General features: G+C 42.6%; 1 long non-coding RNA gene across 1 annotated transcript in view; it reads right to left on the bottom strand.

Moving 5' to 3' along the window:
* LOC141576752 (uncharacterized) overlaps window positions 1-22,387 on the bottom strand; it is a 29,141-nt gene extending 6,754 nt beyond the window's left edge. The window contains exons 1-3 of the long non-coding RNA XR_012505176.1: window positions 21,569-22,387; window positions 3,720-4,288; window positions 395-467 (exon numbers count right to left, since the gene is read on the bottom strand). This is a non-coding gene — a long non-coding RNA (uncharacterized LOC141576752). The remainder of the gene's footprint in view (window positions 1-394; window positions 468-3,719; window positions 4,289-21,568) is intronic.
* Between the last annotated feature and the right edge of the window lie 563 nt (window positions 22,388-22,950).

Genomic DNA, 22,950 nt, shown 5'->3' with positions numbered 1-22,950 from the left:
ATCCCCTTCAACATATTGGATAGCGATTTTACTTTATAACTGTCTATATTTTTCTTATAGTTGACATAATGTTACAAAATTGATAGGTCTGGCATCTAGGTGGATTTAGTATGTCTCAAAATCTACCTTCATTTTCTTATAAATCCCAAAACATGTAAATCAATTCTATTAACCTTCTTAAAAACTGCAACTGAGTTATCAACACAATGTGAAAATTGGAGGCTAAGAACAAACCCTCCCACCATGGCTGCATATTAAACAGAGCTAAACAAACATCACAATTCTGTGAATTATATCTGTAAAGTGTTGATTTATCGATGCCCAGTTGGCAGAGAACCAGTGCAACCTGCGCTCACTCCCACCCATGTACACAGCAATGTAAACATCCACTCACCCAGCCCTTGGCACAGGACACTTTCCAAAGTGTGGCCTGTTACGTCCAAAGACAGGATGAGGCCTCAGAAAACCTGGAAGCAGGAGAAGGCAAAGTAGAGAATGGAAATCTGTGCAGGATCTGACCCCTGCTGATGGAGCAGCAAAGGTTAAACTCTGTTTTACGTGGACGCACACTCTCAAGCGGACAGCACAGATGGGATTGTAGGCAATGCGCTGAGTGTTAGAAGAGTGCACAGCAGATGCTTGGATGACGTAACTCATAGAAATCAGCACAAAATATTCTCACAATTGATTCTGAGACAAAGATCCGATCTGCCAAATTTGAGCCAGCAGAGGCAGCAGAAAATGAGTTATAGAGCTACAGATAATGGCACACGCTGAGTCTCAGGGATCTGGAGTGCATTGTGGGTTGTGGTGGGTTCTATCAAGAGAGCAAACCGACCTGTTACCCCATTAAGAAAGCAACCACATTGGCGTGTGAGGTTGAGTTTTTCAATATGTGCCATGGCCACATCCACTGCATCTTGCAGGCCCAGGATCAATTTGGCATTTTGCCAATAGAGCACGTGTGGTGCTCAGAGATGTCGTGCATCTGGTCTGAGGGATTCAGTGGCCCTTGGGTTTGAAATCAGTATTAAAAGCTTTAGGATCTGCTACAGTCATAACCTGGACAGGGATTATGGATTGGTTTGAGGAAGAGAATTCAGTACAGCTCTGTGGTTGCATTCGTTCACCCATGACCCAAGGATGAGTGATCAAGGAATAGTGGTCAAAGTCCACAACGTGAGAAGTTGAAGCATTTCCTTCAGCATTATCTCCCAAATGCAGATGCTACATTTTGGATGGCACTGACATGGTACTGCACAGAGGACACAAAGATTGGTCTGCGGGATCATTCCAGCAGGCCCTGATGTATGACATCCATACATATGCTTCCACTGGTGTTTCTGTAGACAGAGGAGCTCTGGGAAGAACTGGTAACGTTGGGACATTCCCATGGCAATAGAAAGCACAAGCGCACTCTCAATTTGCTGTTTTGGAAAGACTCCAATATGACATACAGCAGAATGCCGAGCTGAAAATCTTTAAGCTTCATTTCCAGAACAGGAAGTGTACTCTGCACTTTCAGAAATGTGAGGTAAGTGCAATAAAACGAAGTTTTACTAATTGAAATTATATGGTTTGTTCATCACAACAAAGGCAACACCAGCAATTAGAGATATACCAGACAACACACACAGGAACAGGACATGGCATCAATGCCTAGGGAAAATTGTCCTCACAGAAATATCATGGAACTTTGTACACCCAATGGTCTAAAATTTTCACTTAACAAAGCCCTATAAATCTATATTAGATATCTGATATTACTTGACCAGTAGAGATAAAGAAGTAGAGTAAAAGAAACAGGAAGTACCATTTTCAGTTCCAAAGAGTTTGAAGGCCCAAAAAATAAGCTTTCAAACATCTAGACTGCAAAACGCTACCAGAGCATGTATTGAAAACGGAGGTGAGGAAAACATGAAGTACAACAGTGTCTCAGAATCACAAAAGGCAGTTATCCAGGAAAGGGGAAGAGAAACTCTAAAAACGAGCCAAATAATACCAGAAAATTCAAGGATGAGATAATATCAGTGCTAAAGTCAGTCCAAAGCAGACTTGATAATGCAGACGGACTCGTGAAAGACTGTGAAGACAGGGGAACAGAAATCCCTCGATCAGAAGAAGACATAGAAAAAGAAGTGCAACCCAATGCAAACTTTGCTGTTGAAGCCTGGGGTAAGACAAAGCATGAAAGAGTAAGATTCGTAAGAGTCCCAGATGGAAAAGCAAGATTAACAAAAAAGTCTGAAAAGATATTTGTAGAAAAATCAGACTGTAACTTGCTGAAAGACAAGAAAGAATGAGGTATACGAAATCAGAAAGTACACATACCAAAGGAGTTGGAAACCCAATACACCTACATTCAGCAGTATTATTCAAATCAACAAAGTTCATGATCTACCGAGTGATTTTAAATGCATCTAGAGGAAAACAACTTAGTCACAACACTACCTCCAGAGGGGTTTCAGCTTATATTTCGAAAGGAATATTGCAGGATAGAAGGAGTGACAAGACATAGACCAAATCCTGAATAAGAAAAAGCTGCAATCTATGGTAGCCTAAGCTACAAGACTGCCATTCCTATTAAAGGCAGAGCTAGATAATTTCACAGACCGGCAAAACTTAGAAGAATTCAGCAGTTAGGAACTTAGCCTTAAAGGAAGATTGAGAATTCCACCCTGAATCGAAAAGTAGCAAGTAGAAATGTAAATAAGAAAACCATTATTGGAAATGCAGGAAGAGCAAAGAGTTGCAAAGAATAAACAAGAAGGCAATGAGGAAATCAAAATCCTGAAGATGGAAGTGGGGAGCAGGAAATCATAGGTGATTTTCTGCACTATACTAAGTAAATCATCTTACATAACTCTCTGAAGCAAACGGAGAGATTCATGGCGTAATGTGTTTGCAAAACAAAGAACAAGCAAACAGTCAAACAAATAAACACAAAAAGTGTACGGTTGGCTGACATCTATCCAAAGGAAACATGATAATTCAAAATAAATTACTCAAAGTGATGTCAAGGATCATTCAGCCTGCATTGACCCAGTATCGAGGCTTGCATGTAATCAACACACATGTATTCAGAACACAGACGTGTGCATTAATATTCATAAATATTGATTCAAAAGAGCATATCGTGACCTAACCCAAATGCCGATTTTGAATAAGATGGAGTCATAGTCCGTGATATAGGATTACAAGTCTTCCAACAGGATCAATGAATGGCATATTCAACACTACGTAGAGAATAAATGGCATACACCTATAACAAAGACAAGTAGCTCTGCAAAACTGTACTAAGAGCAAAAGAGACAGACAGGAAAGTGCACATTGGGATTGGTTTCACTTCTAGGAATTTCAGCCACCATGAAACAAATGGATCCATGTTCTGAGAGAGTGTGTATTTCAGCAGAAAAGCAACAGATGGATATGCATTGTGGGTGAATGGATATTACACAAACAAAAGATTCTTATAGTGGGTCTTTGTGTAATGTTAACTGTTAGAAAGTTTAAAGACGTGTGAAACCATAAACTTAACATGGACAGAATTCCCTCCGTTTGTACTGTGTATACAGATCTGTACAAAAGAATAGAGGGAAGAAAAAACTGATCATGGGACGCTAATGGAGAGAATCACATTTACCTTTGGAACCTCTCGTCTGATGCAGCCCCTCCCCCAACACTGACAAGATGCAGCAACCATTGGGGATGGCAGTTACCGGTTGGATTCCAGGTGGAATCTTGGTGTGTTCCGCCAGGATTGTTGTGGCTGGTGGATCCAAGGTAACTGGGCAGAATTCTGTGGGTGGATCAGTGTCATGGAGGCGGTACCGCCCTCTATGGAGCTTGGCTTAAGTCTCTTTTTCTGGAATCTGTTTAAGTTCGAGATACTCGTGCTGCGCAATGGCCTGAGTTCACGGGTCAGTTTCCAGAATCTGAAAGGGCAGATAGTGGAAGATCTGCCTGTCATCAGCTTACAGGTGAGGCTCCGAGGTACTTTCAGACTTGCCCTGTCCTTTAGAATTTGACTTTATAGGAGACATGAAGGAAGTTGGCAGAAAAGCTGGCTGCACGAATTGAGGTGAGATGCGAACACATTGATGAGAGTTGTTCTGCTACAATGGAGAATACTGGCATGGAGACTTCTGTTGAGAATACCAGGCTCAAAAGACATTCATGAGACATATTGAACCTCGCTGATACTGGCAGAAACATATGGAGTGTCAACGTGCACTTTAGGAAGGTACTCAATTCTCTGCTCCAAGAACGGGTCCAAGATTACTGACGTCTAAAAGAGAAGAGATGGCAGAGATGATAAAAGCGCTCATGTTCTTGGAAGAGGTCGTGAGAATCCACAAGTCCCAAGGGGCATTTATAAACCACTCAGACGACCAAGCACGAAGCACAGGTAAGCCTTTTCCCAGGGTTGGCCCTTGGTACCAAGCACTTGCTCTTCCCTCCCCTCCCCTCATGTATCCATTTCAAAGAATCAGCACTTGAGTTGCAATGAAGCCAGTAGGAGCTGAGCAAGCCCCTCCTTGTATCAGAGTTCCTCCTCCTTCACATTCTGTGCACAACAGTGAACTCCTCCATTGTCAACTACTCTCGACTAAAATAGATTGGTATTGAATTCTTCGCTCACACCTTGAAATGATGATCTTCCCCTAAATTCAGCAAATGCTGGGCTTATGTCTACTTTGGTGTGAAGGGAGTTTTGTAAGTGAGTGAATTTTTTGCCTGAATTTGGATATTTATTTATCCTCATTTTTTCAAAACAGTATTTGTAACTATTATAATTCAGTTATTGAAATGAAGTGTAATTGTTGGCATAGATATGTAGTGACACTTCTTTTGTGGACCGTCTTTTCCCTTTTGTCAAGTCCCAGGAGCAGGATATAATGTGATTGCTGTATTTTTTGGGTTAAATTGCTTTTCTCAACATAATTAGTCAATTAAACATTCTCATCTTTGATAGAAGAGCACATGATTCTCAATAGCCTAGCAAAGCTGCGGCAGTGTTCTCATATCTATAATATCTCTAAGTGCTATTGAAACCAAGCCTATGTAAAAATACATAGTTTGGGTTTCTTTGTGGTTTCCTAAATAATAATTTTTCCCCTTGAATCGCCAACATTGACCAGTATGTGGCATTATTAGGAAAGGGCACCACATGCACAATGGAAACCTAGGGTTGTGGTTGTTAATGGTTCTAAGAATAATTTCATTGTTTCTGTTAGTGCTGGAGGCACCAAGAGAAAACTGTTGACCTGCCTCCTTCTTGACTTTTGGCTGCTAATTTATATTTTCTGGGCATTTTTCTTATTTGGATATTTCAAGCTGGTACCTAAATTTGGCAACTCTGTCTTATAGTTAGATTTAGTATGTTTCTAAAACTGTATTTATTTTGATACATTTCCCATGTATGTAATTTAATTCTGTTTATTATTTGAAAGTCTGCAATGAGGTATGAACACATTGTCAGACCTGGAGTTTTCGGACACATCCTCCCACAATTGATATACAGAAAATTAGCTAAACAAGAATCAAGTGTCTGTGAGTTATGACTAAATTGTGTTAATTTATCCATGCCAAACTGGCAGAGTACCAGTGCAAACTTTGCTCACTCTCTCCCATGTATACAGCAAGATAAACATACACTCTCCCAGCCCTTGGCCCAGGAACCCTGCTGAATAATGCCCAAACATCTCTTACTTCAAAAGTCAGAAAGAATTCTCACATAACCTGGAAAGAGTAGAAGGCAAATTAGAGAATGGAAATCAGTGCAGGACCTGACCTTTGGTGAGGGAGCAGTAAAGGGGAAACTGTGTTTTACTGGAATGCACACTCTAAAGTGGACAGGTCATTTGAGACGGAAGACAATGTGCTGAGGGTTAAAAGAGTGCATAGTGGACGTTTGGTTGACATATCTGAAAGCAATAATCACAAAATTTCTCTGCAATTCATTCCCAGACCAATACTCCACCTGTTAATTTTGAGCTAGGAGTGCCTGTGGAATCTGTGTGTTAGGGCTGTGGCTGATGTCACAAATTTATTCCCAGGGGTTTGGAGATTGTTTTGGTCTGTGGTTGGTACTATCTAGAGAACAGATCTGCCTGGGTCCTCTCTTAATATTAAATCTGCTGGCATATGTGTTGTGAATTAGCTTAGTAACCCAGGGCCTTAGTCACAGTCTTTCCACATCCACGGTATAATTGCTCATTTTCTCCATAAAGGAGAAATGGGTCTCATTCAGAGCCATCTTCATCTAGTTTCTAGAATCCAGGGCAATTTATTGTTGAAATCAGATTCTATAGCCCAAGGATCTGCAACTTTCATAGGCAGGATTGAAATTTCTTATTGTCCAAAGCAGAGGTTTTTGAAATGCCCCATGCTTGCCTTTGAGTTCCAATGCCTTATTGCAAGAGTTCTTGGAGCAGAGATCTGCTGAACAATATGTGAATTTGAAGCCTTTCCATCAGACGTGACTACCACATGCTAATGCAACAATAGTTGTGGTGCTGACCCAGTACTACACTAAGGACCCAACTGTGGCACTGCACGCTTCAACAGGTTCTAATGTGTGACATCATTAGATTTGTTTCCACTTTTGTTTTTGTTTGCAGAGAACCTGAGGGAACCCATTATAAAATTTTGACTTTTCCGTGGCAATAGTAAGGATGAATGCACTTTCATGAGAGTGTATTGGAACCATTCCCTATCCACATATCCAGCCGGCAGCCCAGAAACCATTTGGAAGCCTCTATTCCAGCAAAAATTACTAGTCCCAGGACTGTCAGAGCTATGATAAGCATTTAAGCAAAATGACACTCTGCTAACTTTACTAGAATAGGTTGTATTCACCACAACAAAAACCACACTAGCAATCATAGATATAACAGGCAACAGACACAGAAGGAATGCATGGCATCATTACATACCAAAAACAATCCTCACAGCATTAATATTAAATGTGCACAGAAATGATTTCACTTACAAAAGCTGTTCAAGTCTATAATAGATAACTGATAATCCTTAACCCATAGCGATAGAGAGATATAATAAAATTAAAAGAACCATTCCAAATTTTCAAAAGACAGGAGTCTCCTGAAAGAACATCCAATGTATTAGACCACCAAAATTTACTAGAACATGACTTGAAAAGGGAGTACATTAAAACACTGAAGGAAATCTTGAGTCTATGAGTACAAATGCAGGCTAGTATAAATGGAAAGAGAAACACTTTAGATGAGCCAAATATAATCAGAAAACTCAATGGTGAGAATAGCTAAGCTAAAGACAGTCCAAATCGGACTAGATAATGCAAAGGAACAAATAAGTGACTTCGAAAGCAGGATAACCGCAATCAGTCAGTCAGAACACGACATAGAAAAGCAATTGAAAACCAATGCAAGCAATGCAACTGAAACCTGGGATAAGAGAAAACATACCAGTCTATGACTCATAGGGATCCCACATGGAAAAGAAGAAAGACAAATGGTTTGAAAAGATATTTGAAGAAATCAGACTGAAATTTTCTTAAACCAAAGATAGAACCAGCTATCTTAACACAGGAAGCACAGAGGGTCCAAGCATAATGAACCCCAGTAGGCCTACAACAATATATATTCTAACTTAAATGGCCAAAATTGATAATAAAGAAATGATTCTAAATGCACCAAAATAGAAACAAGTGCATTGCAAGAGAACTTTCTAATGTCTTCAGCTGATTTCTTAATAGATAGATTGGTAATTTTTTCTTCCCTCTTTCATTTTGTGTTGATCCCCATTCCAAGAACTGATGAAAGGCAGATTCCTTCAGTCTAAACAAGATGAGTTGGCAGAGATTCTATAAGTGTTCAAGTTCTTGGAAGAGGTCATCATAATCAACACATCTCAAGGGGCTTTTTCAGACAATACAAGAGACCATGCACCAAGCCCTTTTTATAGTTTTACCAGGAGTGGCCCAATGTATTAAGACTTGCTGTTCCTTCACACTAAACCAGCCATGCAGGTATACCTTCAGTCTGCTACTGCAGTTGAATTGGAGCCAGGTCCAATTTTACCAACACTGTAGGGAGAACCTGAGCCTGCTACTGCAGGAGACACAGCACTGTGTCCCATTTCACCAATCTTTCAAGGAGGCCCTGAGCCTACTCCTGCAGGAGACTCAGAGCCAAATCACATTCCACCAGCTCTGTAGGAAGACCCCCAAGCCTTCACTTGCAATGGATCCAGGAATGTGTCCAATTCCACTAGCCTTGTAGGGAGACCTTGAACCTATTCCTGCAGGAGAACCAGATCTCTGTCATATTCCACCATCCCTCCAGGAAGATGCAGGGCCTCCTCCTGCAGGAGACTCAGGAATGGGTCTAATTTCACCAGTTCTGCAGGGAGACACTAAGCCAATTCCTGCAGGAGACCCAGGACTGGGTCCCATTCCATCAACCCTGCACGAAGACCTTGAAGTGGGTCCAATTCCACTAGCCTTGCTGGGTGACCCACAAGCCTGATCCTGCAGGAAAATTAGAGATATGTCATATTCCAGAAGCCCTGCAGGAAGACTGAAAACCTGCTCCTGTAGGAGACACAGGAATAGGTCCAAATCCACCAGCCTTGCTGGGAGAGCACAAACCTGATCCTGCAGGTGATACAGAGCAAGGTACAATTCCAACAGCCCTGCAGGGATATCCTGAGGCCACTTCAGCAGGAAACACATGACTGGGTCACATTCCAATATCCCAGAAGGGAGACTGTAAGCCTGCTACTCCAGGAAACCCAGGACTTCGTCCCATTCCACCAAACCTGCAGTCAAACACTGAGACTGCATCTGCAGAAAACAGAGTGGGTCACATAACACCAGCCCTGTAGTGAGACTACAAACCTGCTCCTGGGGGAGACCAAGCCCTTCACAGAGAACATGAGCCAGCTCCCGCAGAAGAACAAGAGTTGTGTGACATTCTACCAGCTCTGCAGGTAATCCCTAGGCTTGCTCCTGCAGGAGACAGACATCCCAGTCCAATTCCATCAGCCTTTCCAGGGAGAACCCCGCTTCCTCTTCTAGGAGAGACAGAACTAGATCTCATTCCACCAACCCTGCACGGAAACACTGAGCTTGCTCCTGCAGGATACCCACAGCCAAGTCATATTCCACAAACCCTGCAGGGAGACACTGAGTCTGCAATTGCAAGAGACCAAGGACTGGGACGAATTCCACCAGCTCAGCAGGGAATCCCTCACCTGCTCCCATAGGAGACTAAGAGCCATCAGTTCTGGTGGGGTCCCTAAGCCTGCATCTGCAAAAAATACTACAGAGTGGAGTCACATTCCACCAGCCCTGCAAAGAGAACAGAACCTGCTGCTGCAGGAGACACAGGACTAGGTCCCATTCCACCAACCTTGCAGGGATACCCTGAGCCTTGGACCAAGGAATGGGACAAATTCTGCTAACCTTCTAGGGAGACCATGAGCCTCTCCTGCAAGAGAACCAGAGATGGGTCATATTACAGTATTCTTCCAGGAAGACCCAAGGCCTGTTCCTGCAGGAAATGCAAGAACAGGCCCAATTCCTCCAGCCTGAAGGTAGTGTCCAAATCTGTTCTGGCAGGTGACCCAGAGATGGGTCCCATTCCACCAGCCCTGCAGGGAGACTCTGAACCTACTTCTACAGGAGACCCAGGAATGGGTCCCATTAAACCAACCCTGAAGGGAGACACAGAACCTACACTTGCAGGAACCACAGAGCCAGGTCACATTCCATCAGCCCTGTAGTGACCCCTGAGCTGGGTCCAATTACACTATCCTTGCAAGGAGACCCTGTGCCTACTCCTGAAGCAGAACCAGTGATGGGGTCATGTTCCAACAGCCCTGCAGGAAGACCTGGAGCCTGCTTCTGCAGAAGACCCAGGACAGGGTCTGATTCCACCACCCCAGCAGGGAGAAATCTAGCCTGCTCCTGCAAGTGACCAAGGTCTGAGTCATATTCCACTAGCCCTGTAGGAAGAACATAAGACTGCTGTTACAGGAAACTCAGAGCCATGTGCCATTCCAGCAACACTGCAAGGAGAGTCTGAGCCTGCCCCTGAAGGAAACAGAAACCCAGTCACATTCCACAAGCCCTGCAGGGATACCTGAGCCTGCACATGCAGGAGACCCAGGCCTGGGGCCAATTCTACCAGCCCTGTGGAAAGACCCTGAATCAGCTCTGGCAGGAGACTAAGAGCCATGTCACATTCCACCAGCCCTACAGGTAATTTATCAGCCTGCTCCTGCAGAAGACCCAGAGCCAGGTCACATTCCATGAGCAATGCAGGGAGACTTAGAACCTACACCTTCAAAAGACCCAAGAATTGGACCAATTCCAATGGCACTGCAGGGAGACCATGAGCCGTGTCCAATTCCACTAGCCCTGTAGGAAGGCCCCGAGCCTACTCCTGCAGGAGAACCTGAGATTGGTCATATTGCAACAGCTCTAAAATGACCCAGAGCCTGCTCCTCCAGGATACCCAGGACTATGTCCCATCCACCAGCCTTGCAGGGAAACCCTGAGACTGTTCCTTCAGGAGAAACAGAACTGGCTCACATTTCACCAGCAATGCAGGGAGACTTAGAGCCTGCACCTTCAAGACACCCAAGAATTGGACCAATTCCAACAGGACTGCAGGGAGACCATTAGCCAGGTCCAATTCCACTAGCCCTGCATAGAGACCCCGAGCATGCTCCTGTAGGAGACCCAGCACTGGGTCTCATTCCACAAGGCTTGCAGGGAGAAACTCTGCCTGTTTCTGCAGGAGACCAACAGCTGAGTCACATTTCACCAGCCCTGAAAGAAGACCCCAATCCTGCACCTGCAAGGGACCTAGGACTGGAACAAAATTGACTAGCCCTGTAGAGGGACCCTGAGCCTGCTTCTGCCAGAGAATCAGAGATGGGTCATATGCCATCAACCCAGCAGGGACAGTCTGAGCCTGCTCCTGCAGGTGATACAGAGTAGGGTGAAATTGAAAAACCTTGCAGGGACACCATGAATCTGCTGCTGCAGGAGAAAAAGGATGGAGTCTCATTCCACAAGCCTTACAAGGAGACCCTGAGCCTGGTCTTGCATGAGATCCTGAGCTGGATCCTGCAGGAGACACAGGACTGGGTCCCATTCTACCAACCCTGCAGGGGAACCCGAACCTGCACCTGCAAAAAACACAGAACCGTGTCACATCCCACCAGCTCTGCAGGGAGACTGTAAGACTAGCCCTACAGGAGACCTAGAGACAGGTTACTTTACCAGTCCTGCAGGGAGACCCTAAGCCTGATCTTGTAGCTCCTCCTGCACCTACACACACACTTCTATGAGACCCAGAGCCAATTCAGGGTCTGAGATGCCTCTGCAAACACCAACACTGTCATCTAATTCTCAGAATCAACCCACTCCCAGACCCAAAATTTACTTCCCTTCTCCTGGCATCATTTTTGTTTGTTTTTTCTGTAATTTCCTTGTTTTCTTTCATGTCATTTAGAGTATCATCTTTTTTTATGTTTTAAGTTTACAATAATAAAATTTAGATGTTTTTCCATTTTAAATTGTGCAATTCAGGAGCATTAAGTGCATTCACAATGCTGTGTAACCATCATCACTGTCTAGTTTCAGACTGTTTCTTTCCTCATAATAAAACCCTGTATCCAAAGCACATATTCTCTTTTCTCCCTCCCCCAGCCCCTGACAAGCCCTAATCCTATTTCTTTCTGTGTGTCTTTCCCTACCCTGTATGTTCCCTATCAATGAAATCATACAAAAGATGGCTGTTTGTGTCTGCTCTCATATTTTAACAAGGGACTGGTGTTTTTTTTTTTTTTTTTTTACTTGAAGTAGCATTTTGGTTATTTGAAAGGGAAACCCAGGTGGATTAAACATGAGATGTACAAAATGAAAAATTTAGTAACTATGTGCATAATCTCGAGATAGGCACTGCTATTCTATGTGTGAAACCAGAGCCAGAAGGGAGATGCTTAGCTCTTCCTGTGGCAAAACATAACCTACAAAATAAAAAATAATAATATTCAAAAGCCATGAAAGACAAACCACAACCTGGAAAAATCATTTTTCATAACCTAAAGTCAGAGAAAGGTTTCACATCCCTGTGGTCCAAAAACTTCTTGAAACACTGTGTTCTAAACAGAAACAGAACAAACACATGCAATTCCAACAAGAGGCAATGCAGGTGGCCAGTGTATATTAGAGGTGCTTGACCTCTCAAGTGAGGATGCACACAGATGTACACACTTTGGAGACAGCATTGGTCACCATCACACTGGCAGGACTTTAGCCTGTTGACAACCAGCTCTAGTGACAACATGAGGAGGCAGAGGCCACAGTAGATACCCTGGAGGTAAGAGTGAGCAGACACTCCTCTCTGGGAGAAGAGTATGCAGGATGAATTACAGTTCCACAAGTTCACCCCTTTCCGAGTAGTGCTGATGCTTAGTGTTGATCATACTAAAATTCTTGCACAATTTTTCAAAGATGTCTTTCCAAGGATGTTCATCACAGTTCTGGTTTAACTAGTAGGAGATTGGAAGCAACACTAATGTTCATGGAGAGGGGGTGGGATTCATCAGTTCTGGTTCACATGGAGGAATGATTGTTGTGCAGCTGGAAAAATGACTGCTAGGTCTTTACCTGATGTCAAGGAAGCCCTCAGTTTGGATGCTTGTTAATCCATCATCTACATCCCAGATTCCATCTATGACCACATATGTGTCAAATCATCATAGATGTAAATGAATCTTGTGGTGTGTGAGAGACAGAGGCAGAGAGAATAAGAGAGATAGAGACTGAGAGATGTTCACCAAGCCATTCATGACGGTCACTTCTGGGTGTGGGATTTGCAAATCTCTGCACTTTTCCTTTAGGCAACATTTCAAGTGTTCATAATGTATCTATATTGCTTTACTAATTCTAAGGTATTTAAAGCATATGTTACTTGAGATTCATTCATATTGCATCCACAGCATAAAGTTTATTATTTTTATTTAAAGTATTTGTTACAAGTACAATCATCATTTATGAGAGTAAAATGATAAATTCTAAAGAATTAAGAATCAGATAAAGAACAAAACCTTTTGGTGACTCAGACACAGGCCAGCTAGTTGGCAGCAAATGGCAGGGTGGGACATGTTTTTCCAGAAGGTTGTGTATGTTCTGAATCAGCATCCAATAGAGGCAAGGAAAAATTACAAGACATGTACGCTGGAAACTACAACAGCTTGTTGAGAGTAATTAAGAAAGACCTAGCCCTATTTTAAAATTTGAAGGAGCCAAAATGACAGAGTAGACAGACTCACAGCTTGACCTCTCCCACAAATACACAAAGAATTACATCTACAAAAACATTGAATTGCACAGAAGCCTCCTGAAATCTGGCTGACTGTCTCTCATTTTGAAATACAGGAAGATTCTCACAAAATATGGTAAGGAATAAAAAGAAAAAAGAAAAATTCAGTGCAGGACTGATCCTGCAGGGAAAGAGTAGCATAGGAAGAAAGGCACCCTCACACTGGGACACAACCTCTCTAGCTGGGAGATCAACTAGGAAAGAAGCAGAGCTTCCAAGGTTTGGAGGAGACAGTGGCAACTGCATGGCAGGCAGAACTGGGGAACTGACACAGAGGGTCCCTGTGATGACCAGCACTAGACATGAGCTAGCAGGGATGAGCCAGGACTGTCTACTGGAGTCAGTGAAGAGCCCAGGCAGAGGGCTGGGTCACACTGCAGAGAGGCAGCATCAGGAAACTAGAGGGCAGTGTGAGCTCTGGCTGTGTGTGTGTGTGTGTGTGTGGAACAGAACAGACTGAAACCCTCATAAAAAAGCACCAATGTTGGTAAAATGGGGAAGGAATGACGCATGGCTGTGCCAAAGTCACTTTCTCCACTTGGCTCCATTGTTGGTGTGTTCTCATGAGAAGAGAAATGGGGCTTGGTCATAGCCAACACTGCTGCACAAAGGCAGAGCTGAATGTTGAATCCATATCCTGTGCCATTGCAACTTCACAGGCGGGACTGAGATTTGTTTACAGCCCCAGGCAGAGAGGGTGGATTTGCTCTCTCTGGTCACTTTGTGGATCCACACCTCTGGGACTTACAGGCAGTGAGTGGAGTTGTGACTCAAGAAGGGTGGCCAGTGAGGGTATTTACAACAGGGTGGTGTATGGTTCCATATGTGGATGCGGGATTGGGGTTTGAGCTGAACCTGTAGTGGACCACAAATTCATGTGTGTGACTACACACTTGCTAAGGCAGGTCCAAGGGACTGACACTGCTGGATCTGCACTGATGTTTCCTGGGGCTCAGAACCTGAGGGGCACCAGAGTAGGTGGCTGACATTCCCATAGCTAAGGCAGGGATAAAGTCAACATCAACAAATAGTACTTTGTAAGTCTGCATAACAGGTGACAGACAACACCACAGAGGGAACTCCCCAGTGGACATCTGCCTATTTTTCTTCACAACTGAAGTGCTCCCACACTGCCTACTACACACCACAGCTCAGAAACGGGTCTAGAAGAAATACATAGAGCCAGAGAAATATAAGTAAATAAAGAAGCTGAGGAACCACTTTCAATTAAAAGAACAAGAGAAATCCCCTGAAAGAACAATCAGTAAAATAGACTGATAGTCTACTAGACTTCAAAAAGGGAATGAACAACACACTGAAAGAACTAAAAGAGACTGTCAATAGAGACAGAAAACTTTGAAAAGAAAATTTAAACTATAAAGAAGAGCTAGTTAAAAATAGAAAATTCAACTACAGGCAATCAAAAGCAGACTAGATAACGCAGAGGAATGAATAAATGACTTAGGAGACAAGATAAAAGAAATAACCCAATACAGCAGACAGAAAAGCCAATAAAAACCAACTAAAGCAAGATAATATACAGTGTGCCAGCCTATGCATAATAGTGGGTCCCAGAAGGAGAAGAAAGAGAAAAGGGGATTGAAAAGATAGTTAAAGGAATCATGACTGAAAACTTTCCAAACCTTAAGAAGGAAAGAATTATCCAAGTACAGGAGGCACAGAGGGTCTCAAACAAGAAGAAACCAAACAGACCTACACCAAGACATATTATAATTAAAATGGTTAAAATTAAAGATAAAGAAAATATTCTAAAGGCAGTGAGAGAAAAACAAAATGTTAGTTACAAGGGAGCCCCATAAGCATTCAGCAGATTTCTCTACATAAAAACTTCTGGCCAGAAGGGAGTGGCAAGGTATATTCAAAGTCCTGAATGAGAAAAGGCTGCAAACTAGGATATTCTATTTAGAAAGACTCTCCTTTAGAACAGAAAGAGAGAGAAAGAATTTCACAGACAAGCAAAACTAAAAGAATTCAGCAGTACTAAATGTATGCTAAAAAAAAAAAAATTGAAAGTTCTAATCTAAATAAAACATAAACAGGAAACTATAGAAATTAGGAAACCATAATTGGAAATGCAATAAATACAGTGAATTGCAAGGGAAAACATGAATATATAAATAAGTCAGCAAGTCAATAAAGAAAGCAAGAAAGAAAGAGAGAAAGAGAGAATAGCAAAATCATAAAAGGTGAAAGAGGAGAGCAAGAGAATATAGATTTTGTTCCCTTTCTTTTTTTTTTTTCTTCTTTCTTTTTGTCTTCTTTCTTTTTAGGATGCACTTGGGCCTACATGACTATCAACTAAAACCAAACAGATGAAGTAAGGGGTTACCATACTTGAAAGACAAGATAACCACAAATCAGAAGTATATAAAGAGTCATAAAACCCAAAAAGAAACCAAGCTTATAGAAAAGAAATTTATCAAATGACAAAAATAAAAAAAAAAAAAATAAAAGAAAGAAACAAATAAGAAATACCAAATCAACTGGAAAACAAATTTCAAAATGGCAATAAAACCACATCTATAAAATAACTACTATAAATGTCAATGGACAAAGTGTTCCAATCAAAAGAAAAAGTGAAGGAGGGGGAAAGATGGTGGAGTAAAAAAGATGCTCAGAGCTCACCCCTCTACCACAAATTCACCAAAAGTGACATCCACAGACACACCCACCACCCAGAACACCTGCTGAACTTTGACAGAATATTGCCTTCTTCAAAAGATAAAATTTTCACAAATCTGGTAGGAGAAAAGGAGAAAAGAAGAAAAAGGAAAATAGTTCAGGACCATTCCAATGAGGAGGGAGCTGCAAAGGAGTAATAGCATTAATACACTGGGTCTACCCAACTCCAATGGCGAGTTCAGCAAGATGGAGAGGGAACATCTGCTGCTCGGATCTGTACAGAATAGCCTTTGACTGACAGAACTAAGTTAATTGGGCACAAAGAGCCCCAACGATCCCCAGCCCTAGACGTGAACCAGCAGAGGTGGGATGGGACAAGCTGTCTGAGTCGAGCAGAGGACTCGGGCTGACTGTACAGAGGAAACCTTGGGGGACTGCAATGTTCTGTGTGCCATGGCTGGGAGAGTATACAGATTAGAACAGCCTGGGTCCCCCATAAAATCCAAAAAAAAAAAAAAAAGGCAAAGCAACACTGCTGGTCTGCCCTGGGGGGAAGGGGATCCGTAGCCATTGTGTCCACAGACCCACAGTGCCATTATTGGAGACTTCTTGGGAGAAGAGAGTCAAGGCTCAGCCATAGCCACCATATTTTCTGGTTCATGGTTCCCAGGTAAAGGAGGGGTCAAAACCCGAATCCCTACCTAGGGGCTCCACAACCTCATAGGTGGCACTGAGATTTGTTTACAGTCCCAAGCAGAGGGGACCATTACACACCGATGCCTCTCTGAATTGGCTCTTCTAAGACAAATGGACAAGAAGCAGTGTTCTGCAACAGAGCAGGGGTGAGGGCTAGTGCAGCTGTTTTCTCTGAGTCCACCTATGAAGCATGGACCTAATGTGGCAGGGGAGCTACCTGCCAACTACCTTGCACAAGTGTGGTACTGGGACCAGGCATCTGGTGGGGGTGCAGACCACACACTTACTGATGCTGGGACACAGACCAGGAGCACGACTGGAGGGCCTCTGGAACCAGCAAGTGGAGTTTTCACAGCAGGATATGGGCAGGAGTGTGACAACCACAGGAAAAAAGGAGCTCCTGCTCAATATCCAGGGCAGACTCAGGACACCAGAACACTAGCCACACCACCAACAAAGGGGATAACAGGCAAAAGGCATGGAAGGAAGACTTGGCAACCACCCATAATTAAAAACAACCTTATGACAAAATTATTGAGTGCATATTCTTGGAGAAAGGCCAAGTTAGTGGAGTAGAAGGATACTTGTATCTTATCCTCTCCAATAAATACACCAAGACTGACATTCACAGACACACCCACCCACTCAGAACATCTGCTGAACTTTGATAAAACATTGCCATCTTCAAAAGACAAAATGTGCCACCAATCTGGTAGGAGAAACGGAAAAAAGAAGGAAGAAAATGCAAAATGGCTTGGGTTTGGTCCTTTGAAGAGGGAGCAGCAAAGGAGGGATAGTGCTGGTTGACTGGGTCTCCCCCTTCCCAACGGAGAGGTCAGCAGGATCGACAGGGAACCTCTGAGGCTCAGAAGTGTACAGAACCGCCTTGACTGACAGAATTAAGTTACATGGGCACAAAGTGTGTCAACAACCCCCAAACCTAGAAGTGAATCAGGGATGGGAAGGGACAGGCTGCTGGATCCAGGCAGACTCTGGTTGAATGTACAGTGGTAACCCTGGGGGACTACAGTGTGCTGTGGACAACTGCTTGGATTCTATACAGAGCAGAACAGCCTGGGACCCCGATAAAATAAGAAAAAAATAAAGCAAAGCAACATTGCTGGCTTGCCTGGGGGAAGGGGAGTTTTGCCTTTGTCTCTGCTGACCCACGGCAACATAACTGGTGATTTCTCAGAAGAAGAGAGATGAGGCTCAGCCACAGCCATCATACCCACCCAGGCAGAGGCAGGGTGGAAACCTGAATATGTACCTGGCAGTTCTGCAGCCTCATAGGTGGGACTCAGACTTGCTTACATCCCCAGACATATAGGAAGGTTCTGTCCTGGTGCCTCTACGAACTCGCACCTCTAAGACAAATGAACAAGGAGCAGAGTTCTGGCAAAGAGCAGGGACTAGGGCTGGTGTGGCCATTTGCCTCAAGCCCACCTACAGAGTGTGGAACAGATGTGGAGTGGGGAGTAGCACTGAACAGGGGAGCAACCAACCCAACTACTGTGCAGCACTGCTGCACCTGGACATGGCATTGGGAAGGGGCACAACCTGCCCACCTAACATGCAGGAGAGCAGCACCAAGATGCAGCATTGGGAGGAGATGTGACATGTCTACCTACAGGCACTGGGAGCAGCACAGACCAAGGGTGTGACCAGAGGGTCTCTGGAACCAACGAGCTGAGTTCATGAAGCAAGGCAAGGGCAGGAGCTGTGACAACCACAAAAAAAATAGGAGACCCCATTCAATAACCAGGGTAGGCTCTGGTTAACATGTTAACGGCCACATCCCTAACCAAAGGGATAACAGACAAAAGGCACAGAAGTAAGACTTGGCAACCACACATATTTAAGAAGGACCTCTTGATAAAATTATTAAGGGCACACAATCTTCACGGGAACATACCCTCTTCTTTTTCTGTTCCATTTTCTTTTACTTTTTAAATGTTACTTCTTAAATAATTTTTATATTTCTATTTTTAATGCCTTTTAAAATTTTCTTTTAAAATACTTATATTATTATCTTTCAATTTGTCCAATTTCATTTTTATCTTTGTTCTGTTCTTCTGTTATGATTATACTGTTCTCAAATATTTTCTTACTTTAATATTTTAAAAATTCATCCCAACTCAATTGTTATCTTGTTTCAATATGTTCTTCTATTATTGATTATACTGCTTTTAAAACTAATTTCTTTGTGCTTAGTTTTATTTCTGCATCCACTTTCTATAAATAAATAAACTCTTAAGGACCACAGTAGATAATTGATACTCCATAAGCCATAGTGCCAGAGAGATATAAGCAAGATGAAGAAGCAGAGCCACCTCTCTCAATTAAAAGAACAAGATAAATCCCCTGAAAGAACAATCAATGAAATAGACATTGATAGTCTACTAGATGATTTCAAGAAAGGAGTGATCAAAATACTGAAGAAACTAAAAGAGATTGTCTATAGAGACAGAGAATATGTCAAAAAACGAAATTGAAACTCTAAAGAGGAGCCAGCGAAAATTGGAAAACTTATTTCCTGAGATGAGAGTTGAGCTAAAGGCTGTAAAATGTAGGCTAGATAATTGAGAGGAATGAATATGTGACTTAGAAGACAGGACAACAGAACAGCTGAGAGAAAACAAATAAAAACCAATGAAAGCAATATAAGGGACCTATGGAATAACATAAAGCATGCCAACCTACTCATAATGGGGGTCCCAGAAGGAGAAGAAAGAACAAAGGGGATTGAAAAGGTATTTGAAGAAATCATGACTGAAAACTTCCCAAACCTAAAGAAGGAATCAGATACACAAGTGCAGGAAGCACAGAGCATCCCAAACAAGGAGGACCCAACAGACCCACACCAAGACATATTACAATTTGGATGACCAGGGTTGAGAATAGGAAATGATTCTAAAGGCAGCAAGAGAAAAACAAAGAATGAGATACAAGGGAACCCCCATAAGATTTTCAGCTGATTTCTCTACACAAACAGTACAGGCCAGAAGGGAGGGGCAAGGAATATTCAAAGTCCTGAATGAAAATATGATGCAGCTTACGATACTTTATCCAGCAAGGCTATCCTTTAGAATAGAAGGAGAGATAAAGAACTTCACAGACAAGCAAAAACTAAAAGAATTTAGCAACACTAAACCTATGCTAAAGGAAATATTGAAAGACCTACTCTAAACAGAAAAGAAGCAGGATGCTACAAAAAGGAGAAAACCATGATTGGAAAGGTGATTGCTACAATGAATTACAACAGAATAAACATGAAATCATAAAAGAGGACATCTAAATCATTAAGGGTGGGGGAGGCGAACAAGAAAATGTACAGGCCTCTCTCTCTCTCTCTCTCTCTCTCTCTCTCTCTCTCTCTCTCTCTCTTTTGTTCTTGGTAGGATGAGTTTGAGCTTATATTACTATCTGTTTAAAACAAACAGGTATAGTAATGGGTTAATATATGAACAAAGTAAGGTAACCACAAGCCAAAAAGTTACAATAGAGTCACAAAACTAAAAAGACACCAAGATAATAAAAAGGAAAATTATCAAACCACAAAAAGAAAAAAAAAGTAACAAAGAGGAAATACAAAATCAACTGCAAAACAAAGTTCAAAATATAATAAACACATATCTATCAATAATTATTATAAATGTCAATGGACTAAATGCTTTAATCAAAGGACATAGAGTGCAGAGTGGATAATAAAGCAAGTATCTACAATACACTGTATACAAAAGACCCACGTTAGGTAGAAGGACGCACATAGATTGAAAGCGAGAGGATTGAAAAAGATATTCCACAAAAATGGAAATGACAAGAAAGCAGGAATATCAACAGTGATTTCAAATAAAATAGACTTTAAAACAAAGATTATAAAGAAAGATTAAGAAGGACATTTTATATTGATTAAAGGAGTCATAGATGAAGATATTACACTCATTAACATATATGAACCCAATATAGGAGCACCTAAATACATAACAGATAAAAAGGGAAAATTTGATCAGAATACAGTCATGGTAGAAGACTTTAACTATCCATTAACATCACTGGACAGATCTTCCATACATAAAATTAATAAGACAATGTAGAAATTAAATGATAAAATAGAACAATTTGTCTTGGTTAATATTTTCAGAACATTATATTTCCCTAAAATAGAATATACATTCTTCCCAAGTGCACGAACCACATTTTCTAGGATAGATCATATACTTTGGCACAAAAGAAGCATTAACAATTTGAAGAAGATAGAAAATATTTGAAGCAACTTTTTCTGAACACAATATCATAAAAGTAGAAATTAACTACAGAAAAATAAAGGAGAAATAAATGACAGCATGGAGATTAAACAACATATTACTTTAAAAAAAAATGGGTGGATGATGAAATCAAAGAAGAAATAAAAAAAAAAAACACAGTGAGACAAATGATGATGAAAACACAACCACACAGAACCTATGGGATCCAGAAAAGGCAGTGCTTAGAGTGAAGTTTATAGCGAGAGAATCAGGCCTACCTCAAAAAAGAGGAAAAACTGCAATAAACAATCAAACTTACCACCGAAAAGAATTAGAAAAAGAAGAGCAAAAAATAACAAAAGTAAGCAGAAGGAAGGAAATAATAAAGATCAGGGAGGAAATAAATAAAATAGAGATATTAGAAACATTTGAAAAAATCAAGCCAAGAGATGGTTTCTTGAAAGAGTAAACACAATTGACAAAATTATGCTCTATGCTGGAAATTGACACAAGAATGCAAACTGACTATAACTCAATAAAATAAAAATTAAAAAATAAATATATTAACAAAAGAAAAAAGAAAAGGTAGTTTCTACTCACCAGACTGGAGGAGGGGACTGCACCCCATGTGGGGTCACACCCCATGGGAAAGCCTGGGGTCAGGATCGGAGGAGCAGGGTGCTGTGGACAGGATCTGTCACAGGGTTTCTGCAGGAGGGGAGGGTGAGGCATGTGAGCAGGCTGAGGACTGGCCATTTGAGTAAGTTCATGGGCTCTGGGGTGGAGGGGCTCCCCCAAGTGTCTGGACTTGACTCTGGGTGAGTTGGGCAGGTGGACAGTGGCTCAGTGTGAGTCCAAGTCCAGTGGAGGGGGTACTGCGTTAGATCTAGAAGGACTCCTTCTGGGGTGGGAAGGCCCATAATGGAGGCAGGAGGCCAAGCCCAGGTGACTGAGAAAAGGGTGTGTCCTGCATTGGCCTGCAGGGCAGACGAAAGCATCCAGTCTACAGAAGGTGGAAACATGGCCCATACAAGGGCTCAGCTCAGATGTCACCCCCTCAGAGGAGCATTCCTTGCCTGCACAGTCTACAGGGACAGCCTCCTCCACGCACATCTCCAAAGCAGACACCTGCTCCATCTCCTGCATAGCATTCAGGAACCGGGCCCCTGCTCCAAGCCCAGCTATGGTTCCGCTGCCCTGAGGAAAAGCCCTCACAGGAGCCATCAAGCCCTGCACGACCTGGGCCCCACCTCTCTGTCTCTTCTGCCACCACTGTCTCCACCTGGCTCTCTTCTCCTCCTCTCCTGCACTCCCCCAGCCCTGTGTGCTCTCCAGAGCACGTGTCCCTCCTAACATGCTGTGTGTGTTCACTGTGTCTCATCCACTGCATGCCTCCCACCCAGGTCAGTATCCAGTGCACAGTAGGGCTCAGTAAGTAGAGAATGAATGACTCTTACCATCACTGCTGGGAAGACCTTTGTCTGTGACCTACAGTGATCACACACCCGTCACACATTCGCTGAGGTTCTACTGTGTGTTGGGCGGGTTCCATATACCGGGCACAGCAGGGAGTGAAGCAGGCAGGTCTCCATTCTCATGCAGCAGACAGCCTGGTGGGGGACACAGAGAAAATTAAGTAAAATATACACAATGTCCGGAGGTGATATGTTCCATGGAGAAAAATAAGGTCAGGGAGGACATTTGAGCAGATTCCTGAAGGTGTTCAAGAAGCAGGCGGAGAGAGATCCTGGCTGAAAGAGCAGCCAGCGCAAAGGCCCTGAGGCCACAGTGGGATGCGGGTGGAGGGTCTTAGTTATCCGTGTGAGTTCTTAGTCCTGCCTTGAGTACGTATGTTGTTTTATTTGTAAACCTTGATTTCACCTTTATAGCAAATTAAACTGCATCATCAATCTGCATAATTTAGCCAATTCTGTTTCAGGTGTTGTGGGCACAATGGCGGGCTAGTTACTTGGGTTGGTAAA

The sequence above is a fragment of the Camelus bactrianus genome, unplaced genomic scaffold, assembly GCF_048773025.1.
Source record: "Camelus bactrianus isolate YW-2024 breed Bactrian camel unplaced genomic scaffold, ASM4877302v1 HiC_scaffold_28, whole genome shotgun sequence".
In the NCBI taxonomy this organism is placed as follows: domain Eukaryota; kingdom Metazoa; phylum Chordata; class Mammalia; order Artiodactyla; family Camelidae; genus Camelus; species Camelus bactrianus.
Note: the sequence above shows the minus strand (reverse complement) of the source record. Positions and strands in the feature narration are given on the sequence as shown.